Below are 13,895 nucleotides of genomic sequence, written 5' to 3'. Positions count from 1 at the left end.
TTATGTATCCCCCTCCCCAATGCTATTCTTATCATTACAAGGAAATAACCAAATAGATAATATCTTAATAAAGCATCTCAATCAATTTCTCTGATCAATCAGAACCATAGGTCATAAAATACTGTTCAGCTTTCACATTGTCAGGTTTCACATTTCAATCTTATCTTTACAGTTTCTTATTCTTTTTTTTTTCTTCTTTTTTTTTAATCACAGGTAAGTAAACAACTCTAAACAGTCCATATTGCTGTTCAGGTATTCAAGTAAGTAGAACTTCACAGTCTGTATTCCCTTCAGCAACTCTCAATCAGCCTCAGTGGCGGCTGAACATTTCTACTAGGTCTGGAAAATCTGTCAGCAGCTAGTGACGTGGACACTGCTGTCTGACCATTGCCATTGTGAACTTGCTTGCTGTTGGATGATTCAGGGTATTGCAGTTGTAGATCAATGCGATTCCTTCTTAGAGACAGTCCACTGTCTGTCTGGATCCTGTAGGAACGTGGAAAAACTTCTTCCTCAACATGTCCCTGTTGTCTCCATGTATGTGTGACATTGTCTCTGAGATGTACTCTGTCACCACACTTCAGAGTGGGTAGTCGTTTCGCTGTCCTGTCGTATAGCCTTTTCTGTTTCTCTTTTTGTCTCTCCTTTTCCTTCCACACCTTGTTTGCACTCCTGGGTGTCAGCAAGTCCTCGCTGATTGGTAGGTTGGAACGAACGCGGCGACCCATCAGCATTAGGGCTGGCAATAGGCCGTTCTGGAGAGGCGCACTCCTGTAGATGAGTAAGCTTTTCTGAAAGTCATCTCCATCCACAGCCTTCTTCATCAGACCTTTGACTGTCTTTACAGAGCTTTCTGCCAAGCCGTTGGATTTTGTGGGACCCGAGGTTGTGTGGTGGAATCCCAACTCCTTGGCGAATGAAGCAAACTCACAGCTTGAAAACTGTGGGCCATTGTCTGTAAACAGTTCACACGGAATGCCGAACACAGTCTTCAGGTAGCTGATGACTGCTTTGCTTGATGTAGATTGTAATTGTCCAACTTCAGGAAAGTTAGAAAAGTAGTCTGTGACCACAATGGAACTCTTTCCGTTACAGTCAAACAGATCAGCTCCTGCTTTAAGGTAAGGTCGGTAAGGCACAGGGTGAGGCATCAGAGGCTCAGCTTGTTGTTTTGGTCTGTATATTTGACAAAGTTCACAAGAGGCCGTTGTCTGGTGTATATCGTGATTAATTCTTGGCCAGTACATAACTTCTCTGGCCCTGTTCTTGCACTTGACCTCTCCGAGGTGACCTTCGTGTATCTTTTGGAGCATTGCTTTCCGTAGTGAGTGTGGTATGACAAACTTACTTCCCTTATATACAATGTCATCCACCACTGTGAGCTCTCCTCTGTGATTCCAGTCAGTGACGGACTGGGAGCAAAAAACGGCCCGGGCATTTGTTGACGGGGGGGGGGGGGGGGTTGGTTGCGCACGGACACGATTGTTGACGGGGGGGGGGGGTTATTGCGCGCGGACACGATTGTTGACGGGGGGCGGGGCCGGTGGGGCCGCGCAATCCCAGCAAGCATGCCGCTCCGTGATTGGCCGGCCCAAATGGCCCACGAGAGGCCAAACGGCCCATGAGAAGCCTTTCTGGCATCTGCCCAAATGCCAGACCGTCCAGTCCGTCACTGATTCCAGTAGTCATGTATTCTCCTTGGACAGTTTCTTTTGCTTTTAGGCCACCCTCTTTGTATTGTCCCTTTAAGCTCGTCCATTGTTTCATCTGCATTGGTTTCTTTTCTGATTTGCTCGGTTCTGTCTGCAGTAACCGGTAGTGAGGTCACTATCATGTCGACGTATGCCTTTATTTCAGCACTCTTCTCGCTGTTGGCACTCTCCTTCTTGTCCACCGCTCTGGAGTGTCGGCGGTGAACATGTACTTTCCCGGTGTGTATGTCATTTGCACATCGTATTTCTGTAGTCAGTTTCTGTAGTTATTAACATGCGTTGTATTCTCAACGGGCAATCATTCAATGGCTTGGACATGATTGAGACGAGTGGTTTGTGGTCCGTTTCCACCTCAAAAGCTTGGCCATAAACATATTGGTGAAATCATTCACAAGCGTACGTACTTGCGAGAAGCTCTTTTTCAATTTCAGCGTATCTGGACTCTGCACTCATCAAGGCTCTCGACGCGTAGGCAACCGGTAGCCACTTCTCCTCTTCATGCTGTTGAAGTAGCACTGCCCCCAAGCCGAACTGTGATGCGTCTGCAGAGATCGTCCTTATTTAGTTTCAGGTTGACCTCTCTTGTCTTGTCTAGCACTTGTTTCAATCTTGTGTCGTGTTCTTCACGAGTAGACCCCCATACTATAATGTGGGGGGGGTTGGATCGCGGACGAGCGCTATTGCGGGCGTGATTGTTGACGGGGAGGGGGGGTGAGGGGTTGGATCGCGGACGAGCGCTATTGCGGGCGCGATTGTTGAAGAACACTCAGAGCTGAGGGTCAGAGTCAGAGGGCACTTTTGAATACAAGGCAAAAAGGGCAAGGGCTCAAGCCAGTGGCGTAACATCATGATGATGGCCCCGGTGCAAATATTTTTTTTGTGCCCCCCCAAAGATTCAGTCAATGACTGCGTTTACATGGATATTAATACTCAGATATTAATCAGAATAAGGTCTTAATCAGAATATGACGCTGCCATGTAAACACCATTCTCCGATTGCCTTAATTAGATTATGGTCATATTCGGAATAAGCATAAGCTGAATAAGGTATGTGGAGTATTCCAATCATATTCTGATTATTGAGGCACATTCTAGACATGTATACACCTTAATCGCATTATAACGTCCTTTCAGATATTCGCAGCATTTTGCGACAAGCCGACAACTGAGTCACATTATGGCAACAAACTGACTTCAGAGCTGCCAACTCTCACGGCTTCACCGTGTGACACACGCTTTTGCCTGTTTACACACGCCACACATCCAAATTCTCACGGCAAAAAAAAAAAAGCAGAGACACGTTCGTTCCTTTCCAAACTCCCCGACGGTAGAGTGAGACAGCGGGAGAAACCTCAAGACCCCCCCCCCCCCCCCCGGTCAACAATCCTGATCGCCTGCAATCCAACACTCCCCCCGTCAACAATGCCGATCTCCCGCAATCCAACAATCCCCCCCCCGTCAACAATGCCGATCTCCCGCAATCCAACACCCCCCCCCCCCCCCCCAAGTCTCACATTTGTTATGTTGTACGCGAACAGATACCGTTTACATTTGCAACGAATGCAGTTGTTCTCAGTGTTTGTGAGAAACACTGCTTAATCAGTCTATGCTGGGCTACATGTAAACGGGGAATATGAACAGAGTATTATTTGAATAACTCATGTAAACACCTTAATCGCAATACTACCATAATCAGAATAAGGTCCATAATCGGGTTAAGGTTGTCCATGTAAACGCAGTCACTGAGAGTACTACTACAGCAGGTAGCAATTGCGTTGCCATGGCACACGGGTAAACAAATGACAAGACACCACACAAGTTAACTAATTTTGTTCTACATCACAATTGCATGCTTTAATAAAGTATTGTTTTTTTCCTACCATTACGAAAATAAAATATACAAACCAACAGAGCTTTGTCTCCCCGCGACCTTATATTGATTGAGTCTAAAACGTTCTCAGCCAATGAGAGTAGGGGTAGCAATCGCACATGGGTAAACAAATGATTGGAATGATTGGAATTTGGACAAATGATCATTCCTCCTCCCATACCAGCCACTCAGCTAGCCTTCCTTACCGACCCGCCCCCGAGCTATTTAATTCACAAAAACATTATTTTTTATTTTTTTTATTTTTTATTCCTCCATGGGCCCCTGACGGCGTCTGGGCCCCGGACAGCTGCACCGGTTGCACCGTCAATATTTACGCCACTGGCTCAAGCACCCCTAGGGCCCTATGTGTGCACGTGCCTGGTTCTTCCCATGGTTCTTCCTCATCGGAAGTGAGTGAGCGATGAGACTTACAGTGAACAAACAAGCCAATTTAAACTTTAATTGAGATTAGATGAGGCTTGTTGTTGTTTTTGATATTTGTTTTACAACAACGTGTTCCATGTGCTCCTTGTTTCACTTGCACATTTAAGTTAAATGCTACATATTTACCTGTGTACTATCTTGAGCCAGGACACTTTGTTTTTTGCATATCAGTGCTTGATTGTTAAATACAATAAAATACCCACACCTATTTGTTGAGTGGTTAATTGAAAATGTATTTGCAATCAGAGGTGTAATAACGTGTTGCAAATCAGGGAAATGAGAATAAGACAATTAATAATACATAATTTACATAATAATACTCTGACTTGTTAAGTCGTTAAATGTAAAAAAGGAAACAAATTGGGTGTATTACACCAGGCACCGTCAAGAACACTGAAAAACAAGAACATTTAAGGTGGCAATGAATGGGGTAGAGGGGCCCACACCGATATTCTTTCAGGGGGCCCAGAATTCCTAGCAACTGCCCTGGTGACTTGACCAGTGTCCTCTCAATGGCCAGCAGAGCTAGGCTGCTTAAACGGCCTTGGCCCATTGTGTTACGGATGTAGGACTTCAGCCGCTTTAAACAGGAGAAGCTCCTTTCTACACCTCCAGATGTAGCTCCAATTGTTGCCACTAAGGCATTGCACTGTCCAACTCCATGTCTTTAAGGAACACCAATAAATCACACAGCTTTCCCCTGTGTTATGTTCTTTTAATCCAGAAAAGGCGGCCGAAACGCTTTTAACTCACTTTATTTGGTAAAGGTTTTGGTCTATTGTCTATGAAACAAAAGGAGAGGAATTGTATATAACACACGCAGAGTGTCTCCAAGCTGAATATCTAACGATACACTGCCCAGGAGATTCTACTGTTAAAAAGCTAAGTCAGAGTTTAAATAGACAGGTAAGGGTGGGCGTCTTCGACGACGTTTAAACCTGCCCACTTCATCTGTGTGATCCGTCGCTTCCCCCTTGTGACTATGTGCAAGTGTTGCAGCTTTTACATGTGCTCACTTTTCTCCCTGTGGCTATGTGAGGATATTACTTCTTAACTATTATATGTGCTCGGTGCTGCTCCCTGTGGCTATGTGAGGATATTACGGCTGAAATGTGTCACAATGTAGTGTTATTTACTTTGTCTTACTGTGTCGTCTATTCATCAGCTAACGAGTGCAAAAGGGCATGGAAAACCCTGAAAGCAGAAGCAAGTGGGCCTAAACCCTGGAAGTTTGCAGGTATAATGGCGTTCATCGACCCCTTCATGGAGGATAGAGAAACAGAGTCATTTGCAGGGGGAGGCAGACAGCCACAGGAGTGAGCAGAGCAGTGAGAGAGAGAGCGAGAGAGAGAGAGCGGGAGAGAGTACAGCCGAGAGAGCCAGGACCCTAGAACAGGCACCCAGCAGCAGTGCACAGGCCCGAGCCAGCCAGCAGAGAGAGCCCCAAGAACAGCACAGGGAGGTCGGAGTGCAAGAGCTCGCAGCTCAGATGTGGAGGAGAGGCTCATCCTCGCCTTGGAGGCTGTAAGCCAGAGGGCAGCGGCTCCTCCTCCTCCACCACCTCCTCCGCCGCCACCAGAGGACGGTGATAGCCTTTTCTTCAAGACTCTCCTTGTGGACTTTAGAACGTTATCAAAATCCACAAGGGATGATCTTAAGTTCACCATGTATTCAATGGTCTACGAGGCAAAGCGCAGGGAGGCAAACCCGTGGATTGGTGAGAACGGGCTGCAGCTGACAACGCTGTGAGGGGTGTTAGTAAGCTTATTACCCTTCGCAGTGCTGTCAGCTGCACCCTGTTCTCTCTCCCATGCACATTCACACTTTACGTTACTTTTTACGCTGTTCATATTAAATTCAGTTTCTCACGCTTTGCGTGAAATGGCTTTGTCAGCATTTGCTGAGTTGTTTTATTATAATGTATGAAATAAAGAGTATTTTTAAAAACTGGCTGGCTGTTTTATGTATTATTTAGAAATGTAACATTTTATTGTGACGGGTAGATGCTTTGAGAACTTTTTAGGTGACTGCATGTTGCAAATAGTATGCAAAGTATTTCATTACTTATTTAATTTGGAAGTCATGCTTTTTACAATCTTTTTTTTATAATTCATATTTTATTGGAAAATGTACAATGCAGACAAACAAAGGACAGACAGAAAAAAAATAATAAAAAACATTACAATACTGAAACAAATTACATAAACAAGACATACTCATGAGGAGGAGGGGGGAGAGGGAAGGGGGGGGGGTGCAGTACAAAATAGTCAATCTGGAATCAATGGGACAACATTATGGTGGGGTGAGGGCAAGGTGCTGTGCTGTCATAAAGTTTCTAATTATGTCCCATAAGCCGTCCTCCCTCCTGTAAAGGTCCAACAAGGCGGATGCAGCCCTTTCCATGCTTACAAGGTTTAAGAATTCATCCAACCATTTCAGCATGTTGAAACAGTCGGGGTTTCTAACTTTCCAGTTCATTAGTATTGTACGTTTAGTTGTAAGACAAGCAAGTGAGACAATTTTTTGCGCAATTAAAGATTTCATGCCAGACGGTTGGACACCTAACAGGCATATAGCTGGAGAAAGAATCAGTTCAATATTTAAGATTTGAGACAATGTGTCTCTGACTGCATCCCAGAAGGCCTTGACAGCAGGACAAAACAGGAGGGAGTGGGCCAGGGTGCCTACTTGCCCACACCCATGCCAGCATAGATGTGATACAGAGTTATCCATTTTGTTTAGCTTGTAAGGCGTGATATAGGCCCTATGTAAGATATTAAAATTGATAATCCTAAAACGTGCACATTTGGTAAAAGATACAGAGCTATTCCAGATTCTGTCCCATTCCTGCTGGGAAAGTGAGATACCTAAATCTTCCTCCCATCTTGACTGAGCCCTAATGTTGGTATTAGAGGAGGATAGGAGTAATAGTTTATAAATGCCTGAGACCAGACCTTTTCCACCCACAAGTTTTTTTAACGTTTTGTCTAAGTGTTCCTGACTACACACACTTGCTCCTTTTGAGGATATTTTGGTAATAACAGCCTTGAGCTGGAGATAGGAGAGGAAACTTGAGTTATTCATGTTAAATTTCGATAACATTTCAGAGAAAGGTATCATGGTGTTATTCTTCACAATTTGTCCTAATGTGTGCAATCCACCATTTTTCATAGCAGAGATGTTTAAAGGGGGGGGCAGGAGGGAAGAGAACTCCCCACAATGCCTAGCCTTCTATGCACAAGCTTTACTATGCCAATGGAGCACCTAATTATTGGATTGTCTATACCAGCCATATCTTTAGGACAGTACCATAATGATGGCAGGGATATATGTTTATTATGATCTTTAATTATCTGTTCCTCTAACCAATCCCAATTTGGCTTACAGGTTTTAGTGCTGTAGCCCCATACAATGGGAAATCTGGCATTGTATGCGAGATAATATAAATACATATCAGGAACACTTAGACCTCCTTTACTCTTCAGCATGGACATCTTTTTATAACTAATTCTAGGTTTTTTATTCTTCCATAAAAATATAGAGAATATAGATTGTATATCTCTAAACCAATATTGAGGAAATTGAAGGGGAATAGATGATATTACATGGGCTAGTCTCGGCAGAGCATTCATTTTTAATATGTCTACCCTGCCCCATAATGATAGGGGTAAAGTTGACCATCTTTTCAAATCTTCTTTAATTATTTTAAGTAAACCTGGACCGTTGGCATCAAAAATCTTATTGATTGGTGTTTTAATCGTTATACCTAAATATTTAATACCTTCAGGTTTCCAAATAAATGGGGCTGAGCCCAAATGAGACGAGTGAGTAAAGGGGTTTAATGGTAAGGCTTCGCATTTAAGTCATGCTTTTTAATGGATGTGGTGGCTCTTAAAAGAGCCGTTTTGATATGGCCATTCACACTGCAGGTTGCCAGTCAACAGCTCCCTCATTGCAGAAATAGGACACATAGGCCTCCCTGACACAGATGGCCACCCGTGACAAGTTGTTGCTGCTCACTTGGGTGACCGACTGTAGGCCTGCAGGATAATGTATACAATACTGGTAACAAACAATGTTTGTTAATGTATTGCTGCATATCATTAAATAGACCCACAGTTGCGGCCACAGGACCGCATATAATATATGTGTTAAGTTCTCTTTGCCGAAATTTACATGACGACTCAGTGTTTCTGAAGTTGTAGAAGAAAATGCTATTCCATGTGTGAATTATGCCTATTATTTGCCCATAAACTGAGCCATTTGAAGTTTGAAATTCATGTGGTCATGCATCTGTCTCAGCGGAGACTGCAAACGCGCTGTCAAAATATCAACTTCAAATGCTCTCATGGCTCTTAAAGGAGATGGAAGATGGAACTCTCATTGGTTTATTGCACGTTACGCCCAAAACACACCTACGGGTTTCAGATCAACCCATTTTAGATTTGCGTCGGGCACAAGAGTCATTTATCCGCCGGTATAATAGCAACAGCGCCAGAGATCCGCCCACAAAGCTCACCTTTCTTAGAAAATAAGTAGGCCTAGGCCTAAGTCAGAACCTGACTTCCTCAATTTTGTCTTCTCTCCCTGCTTTCTTCACCTTCCTCTTCTGAGAGCCAGACTTCAATTCATTTAACTGTGGCTGTGACATATCGCAGCATCTCCATCCAGATAAAAAAGTCTCACCGCAAGGTGCGATTCACGGTGAAATCAGCTCAACTTTTTAAAAGGGGTGTTCACAGAGTAGTCACAGCAGTCTTTACTTTTAACAATAATATAACAATTTATTAAACTAATACTCTAAGCTTGCATTTAGATCAATATTCATCATGACATTTAGTTATGTTATTAAACTATTTGAACAACAATCAAAAAATACTTTAAAAAAAAAAGAAATCACATTTCCTATGGGCCCCCCTCTGCCTTGGGCCCCACCAAGCCTGTCCCCTGACCCCCAGTCCGTCAGCCCTGATCATCGTAACAACACAGATAAACACGTCAGTGTGTGTGTGTCTTTGTGTGTTTAATAGTAGAGGTTACAACACAGATTGTGGTTGCTGGAAAGTGCTTCGTAGAATAATAAAATAGGAATGTAAATGTGTGTGTTGCTCCACTTAGATCCACCTTGTACCGGTGTGAAGGTACAGGTTTGTTGTGGTGATTAGGGGTGGGAATCACAGGGTACCTACAGATACTAGGGGTGGCACGGTTCACAAAATCTACGGTTCGGTTCGTATCACGGTTTAGGGTCACAGTTTTCGGTTTGGTACAGTTCTTCTTGTTGGGGGGGGGGTTGTCCGGTCCGTCACTGCCACGGAGCGATAGGATGTCTCACAGTAACGAACGTTGCGATCAGCTGATTTTGCGCAGTTCTCCAGTGTGCGCGCGGTGCACAGCGCACACAGTGCTCCGGTATGGAGGTAGATTTGTGTCTTTATTATGCAATCAAACAGAATATGTTTGAGAGCAAAACTATCGACACTGCAATCAAAAAATGTTTTATTGCAAGTAAAATAAATGTCATTAAAATCCAAAAGTTTTGTCTGCAAATCCAAAAGTTTTGTTTGCGAATCCAAAAGTTTTGTTTGTGAATCCAAAAGTTTTGCTTGCGAATCCAAAAGTTTTGCTTGCTGTTGAGCTGAATCTCGTGGGCGGGACCTACGCCGAAAGATGTAAGACACGTCTCTATTGGCCAGTCTCGATCGGAGTGACAGCTTGGCAACATCCACAGTTAGTAACGAGAGAGGGAGTTTTGAAGTCCATGATGAGACCAAGCGGGACTCGGGAGCGGAGTTGCCAAGCTGTCACTCCGATCGAGACTGGCCAATAGAGACGTGTCTTACATCTTTCGGTGTAGGTCCCGCCCACGAGATTCAGCTCAACAGCAAGCAAAACTTTTGGATTCACAAGCAAAACTTTTGGATTTGCAAACAAAACTTTTGGATTTGCAAACAAAACTTTTGGATTCCCATTAATACATTTTTAATCACATTTATTTTACTTGCAATAAAACATTTTTTGATTGCAGTGTCGATAGTTTTGCTCTCAAATCTATTTTTTGATTGCAGTGTGGAAAGTTTTGCTCTCAAACCTATTCTGTTTGATTGCATAATAAAGACACAAATTTACCTCCATACTCCGGCTCCGTTTGCCTTTTTTTTTTGCAGGTGGGGAAACGCAGAAGTAGTACAAGATATACATGTAGTTTTGTTTTGATGACCTGACAGTGAGTTACGCAAAAGCGCTGTAGTGGCACAAGTGACGTTACGCATCGCTGATTATGGGCACTCATGCGTACTTGCGTACGAGTTATGCGCACCCCAGATTATAGCGGATGGGATTGTTGACAGGGGGCGAGGGTTGGTACGGGATTACGGGCTGGCGGAGTTGTTGACAGGGGGTGGGGGGGGTGACAGCCGCAGCAATTTAGCGCTCGTCCGAAGCACCGAGAGATCTAACGGGTATTTTTCTTTTTTTGGTGTGACATTTGTTGCGTGTGCGTGAGAAATATTTATACTTAAAAATGCATGAGATATTTATACTTAAAAATCGCATTAGAACACCTCCCAAGGGAGGCCCCAGTGGGCATCCCTACCAGATGAACCACCTCAACTGACTCCTTTCTAAGCAAAGGAGCAGCGGCTCTAATCCTCACGGATGGCTAAGCTTCTCACCCTATCCCTAAGGGAGACGCCAGCCACCCTCCTGAGAAAACCCATCCCGGCCGCTTGTACCCGCAATCTCGTCCTTTCGGTCATCACCCATCCCTCATGAGCATAGGTGAGGATAGGAACGAAGATCGACCGGTAGATCGAGGGCTTTGCCTTGCGGCTCTTTTCTTTTCGTCAAAACGGTGAGGTAAAGCGAATGCAATCGCTGCTCCGATTCTCCGGCCAATCTCACGCTCCATAGTCCCCTCACTCGCGAACAAGACCCTGAGGTACTTCAACTCATTCACTTGGGCTAAGGAGATACCCGGAGATGGCAATCCACCGGTTTCCTGCTGACATTCATGGCCTCTGATTTAGCGGTGTTGATCCTCATCCCAGCCGCTTCACACTCGGCTGCTAGCCGATCCATTGAAGGTCACAGGCCGATGATGCCATCAGGACCACATCATCTGCAGAAAGCAGTGATGAGATCCTTAGACCACCGAACTGCAACCCCCCCCCCCCACCATGACTACACCTCAATATCCTGTCCATGATTATCACAAACAGGATTGGTGACAAAGCGCAGCCCTGGCGGAGGCCAACACCCACCGGGAACGGAACTGACTGGCTGCCGAGAACACGGACACAGCTCTCGCTTTGGGAGTACATGCCTTCTCCAAATCCACAAAACACATGTAGACCGGATGGGCATACTCCCAGGCCCCCTCAAGAACCCTAAGAGAGTGAAGAGCTGGTCCGTAGTTCCACGTCCGGGGTGGCAACCGCATTGTTCCTCTTCAATCTGAGGTTTGACGATCGGCCGAACCCTCCTTTCCAGCACCTTGGAGTAGACTTTACCAGGGAGGCTGAGTAGTGTGATACCCTGGTAATTGGCACACACTCTCTGGGCCCCCTTTTTTTTCAACAGGGGAACCACCACCCCGGTTTGCCACTCCTTTGGCACTGTATCAGGTTCCCACGCAATGTTGAATAGGTATGTCAACCAAGACAGCCCATCAACACACACAGCTTTCAGCATTTCTGGCTCGATCTTATCAATCCCTGGGGCTTTGCCACTGCAGAGATGTTTGACTACCTCAGTGACTTCCACCAGGGAAATTGACGATAAACCACCATCAGCCTCAAGCCCTGCCTCCATCATAGAGGGTGTGTTAGTCGGATTTTGGAGTTCCTCAAAGTGCTCCTTCCAGCGTTCGACTACCTCCTCAGTCAAGGTCAACAGAGTCCCACCCTTACTGTGCACAGCTTGGTTTCCCCGTTTCCCCCTCCTGAGGTGCCGGATGGTCTTCCAGAAACACTTTGGTGCCGACCGAAAGTCCTTCTCCATGGCCTCTCCGAACTTCTCCCACACCCGCTGCTTAGCCTCCGACACGGCAGCAGCTGCAGCCCTTCGAGCCCGTCAGTACCCTGCAACTGCGTCAGTTGCAGGGTACTGACATGTTATCCCAGAGTCCACTGGGATAACATATCCCAAAAGGCCTCCTTCTTCAGTCGGACGGCTTCCCTGACCACAGGTGTCCACCACGGTGTCCGAGGGTTACCGCCCCTTGAGGAACCTAAGACCCTGAGGCCACAGCTCACCGCCGCAGCTTCAGCAATGGAAGTTTTGAACACCGCCCACTCCGGCTCAATGCCCCCAACCTCCACAGAGAAGCCTGAAAAGCTCCGCCGGAGGTGTGAGTTGAAGATCCCTAGGACGGGGGCCTCCTCCAGATGTTCCCAATTCACCCACCCTACCCGTTTGGGCTTACCAGGTCTGTCCAGAGTCTTCCCCCATTCCCTGATCCAACTCACCACTGTTGGGCGGTTTACAGCTCCGCCCCTCTCTTCACCCGAGTGTCCAAAACGTGCGGCCTCTGATCAGATGGTACAATCACAAAATCAATCATCGATCTTCGATGCCTTGGGTGCTCTGGTACCAGCTACACTTACGAGCATCCTTATGTTTGAACATGGTGTTTGTAATAGAAAATCCATTACTAGCACAAAAGTCTAACAGACGACCGCTCAGGTTTAGATCAGGGAGGCTGTTCCTTCCCACCACGCTTCTCCAGGTGTCTCCATCGTTACCCACGTGGGCGTTGAAGTCTCCCAGCAGAACTACGGAGTCCCCTACTGGAACCCCATACAGGACTCCATTCAGGGTCTCCAAGAAGGCTGAGTACTCTGAACTGCCGTTCGGTGCTTACGCACAAACAACAGTCAGAGTTTTCCCCCCCACCACCATTAGACGTAGGGAGGCGATGGGAGACCCTACCAGGAGCACAAGGCTCCAGACAACACAGCCCTCAGGTTCACAGGGACACGCAGACCTCTCCACCACGATAAGGTGACGGTTCCAGGAGAGGGAAAAATTGAGATATTTATATATATATATTTTTTTATTTTTATAGAAAAATATTGAATCAATATTTGGCGGCAGTGTATTGATTCTCGCATCGCATGAAGAAGGGCGACGATAAATCGCCATATCGATATTTTGTCCCTCCCCTAGTGAACGTTTCAGAGACTGGCCGCAGCGGGGGACACACGGCCCGTCTCAAATCTCCTCCTCTGCTGGCCTCAAAAAACAGAGGGCCTCAGCGGAGGGCCTCGCATAAAGAGCAGCCTTCCCCATAACCGTGATAAAGATGTGGGTGTAACGATGGATCCTCCATTCACCGTCTAGGCCTCTGCACCTCTGCAAACATCCAGGCCAGCAGGTGTCCAGAGGGCAGTCGAGGCCGGCTGGAGCATGTGTGACCCAGCTCCCCATGTCCCTGGTGCCCTGCCATGGCCCATGAGCCAAGGGGAGAGAGCCCAGCACCGGGGCTCCACAGCAGCTGTCCTCCAGACAACAAAGGTGCAGTTTGTAGGAAAACCGATGAGAAGTGTTGAGAGAGCGAGAGAGAGAGAAACCAGAAGCAACAAACTACCTTATTGCTAGTCTGTTGTTTCAGGCTCAACATCATCAATGTCACTAATGCCATCTTCCAACCCATCGTTGGAAGATGAGTTTATGTTAAAACCCTCTGGTGTGGACCGTGTACTGTGGACGGTGCAGGCCTACAGGTTAGCTGATTACCTTAACCAGAGGGCCACAGAGGGCAGTCTAGCGGATCAGAAGACAGAAGAGGGTGTGTCCTCTTCCACACAACGCACCCCCATGTTTGTAGAGCAGAAGTTACGGCTCTCTAGGACAGGTTTCAAGTCAGA

This window comes from Micromesistius poutassou (genome assembly GCF_964030765.1).
Source record: "Micromesistius poutassou genome assembly, chromosome: 4".
NCBI classification, from domain to species: Eukaryota; Metazoa; Chordata; class Actinopteri; order Gadiformes; family Gadidae; genus Micromesistius; species Micromesistius poutassou.
Note: the sequence above shows the minus strand (reverse complement) of the source record.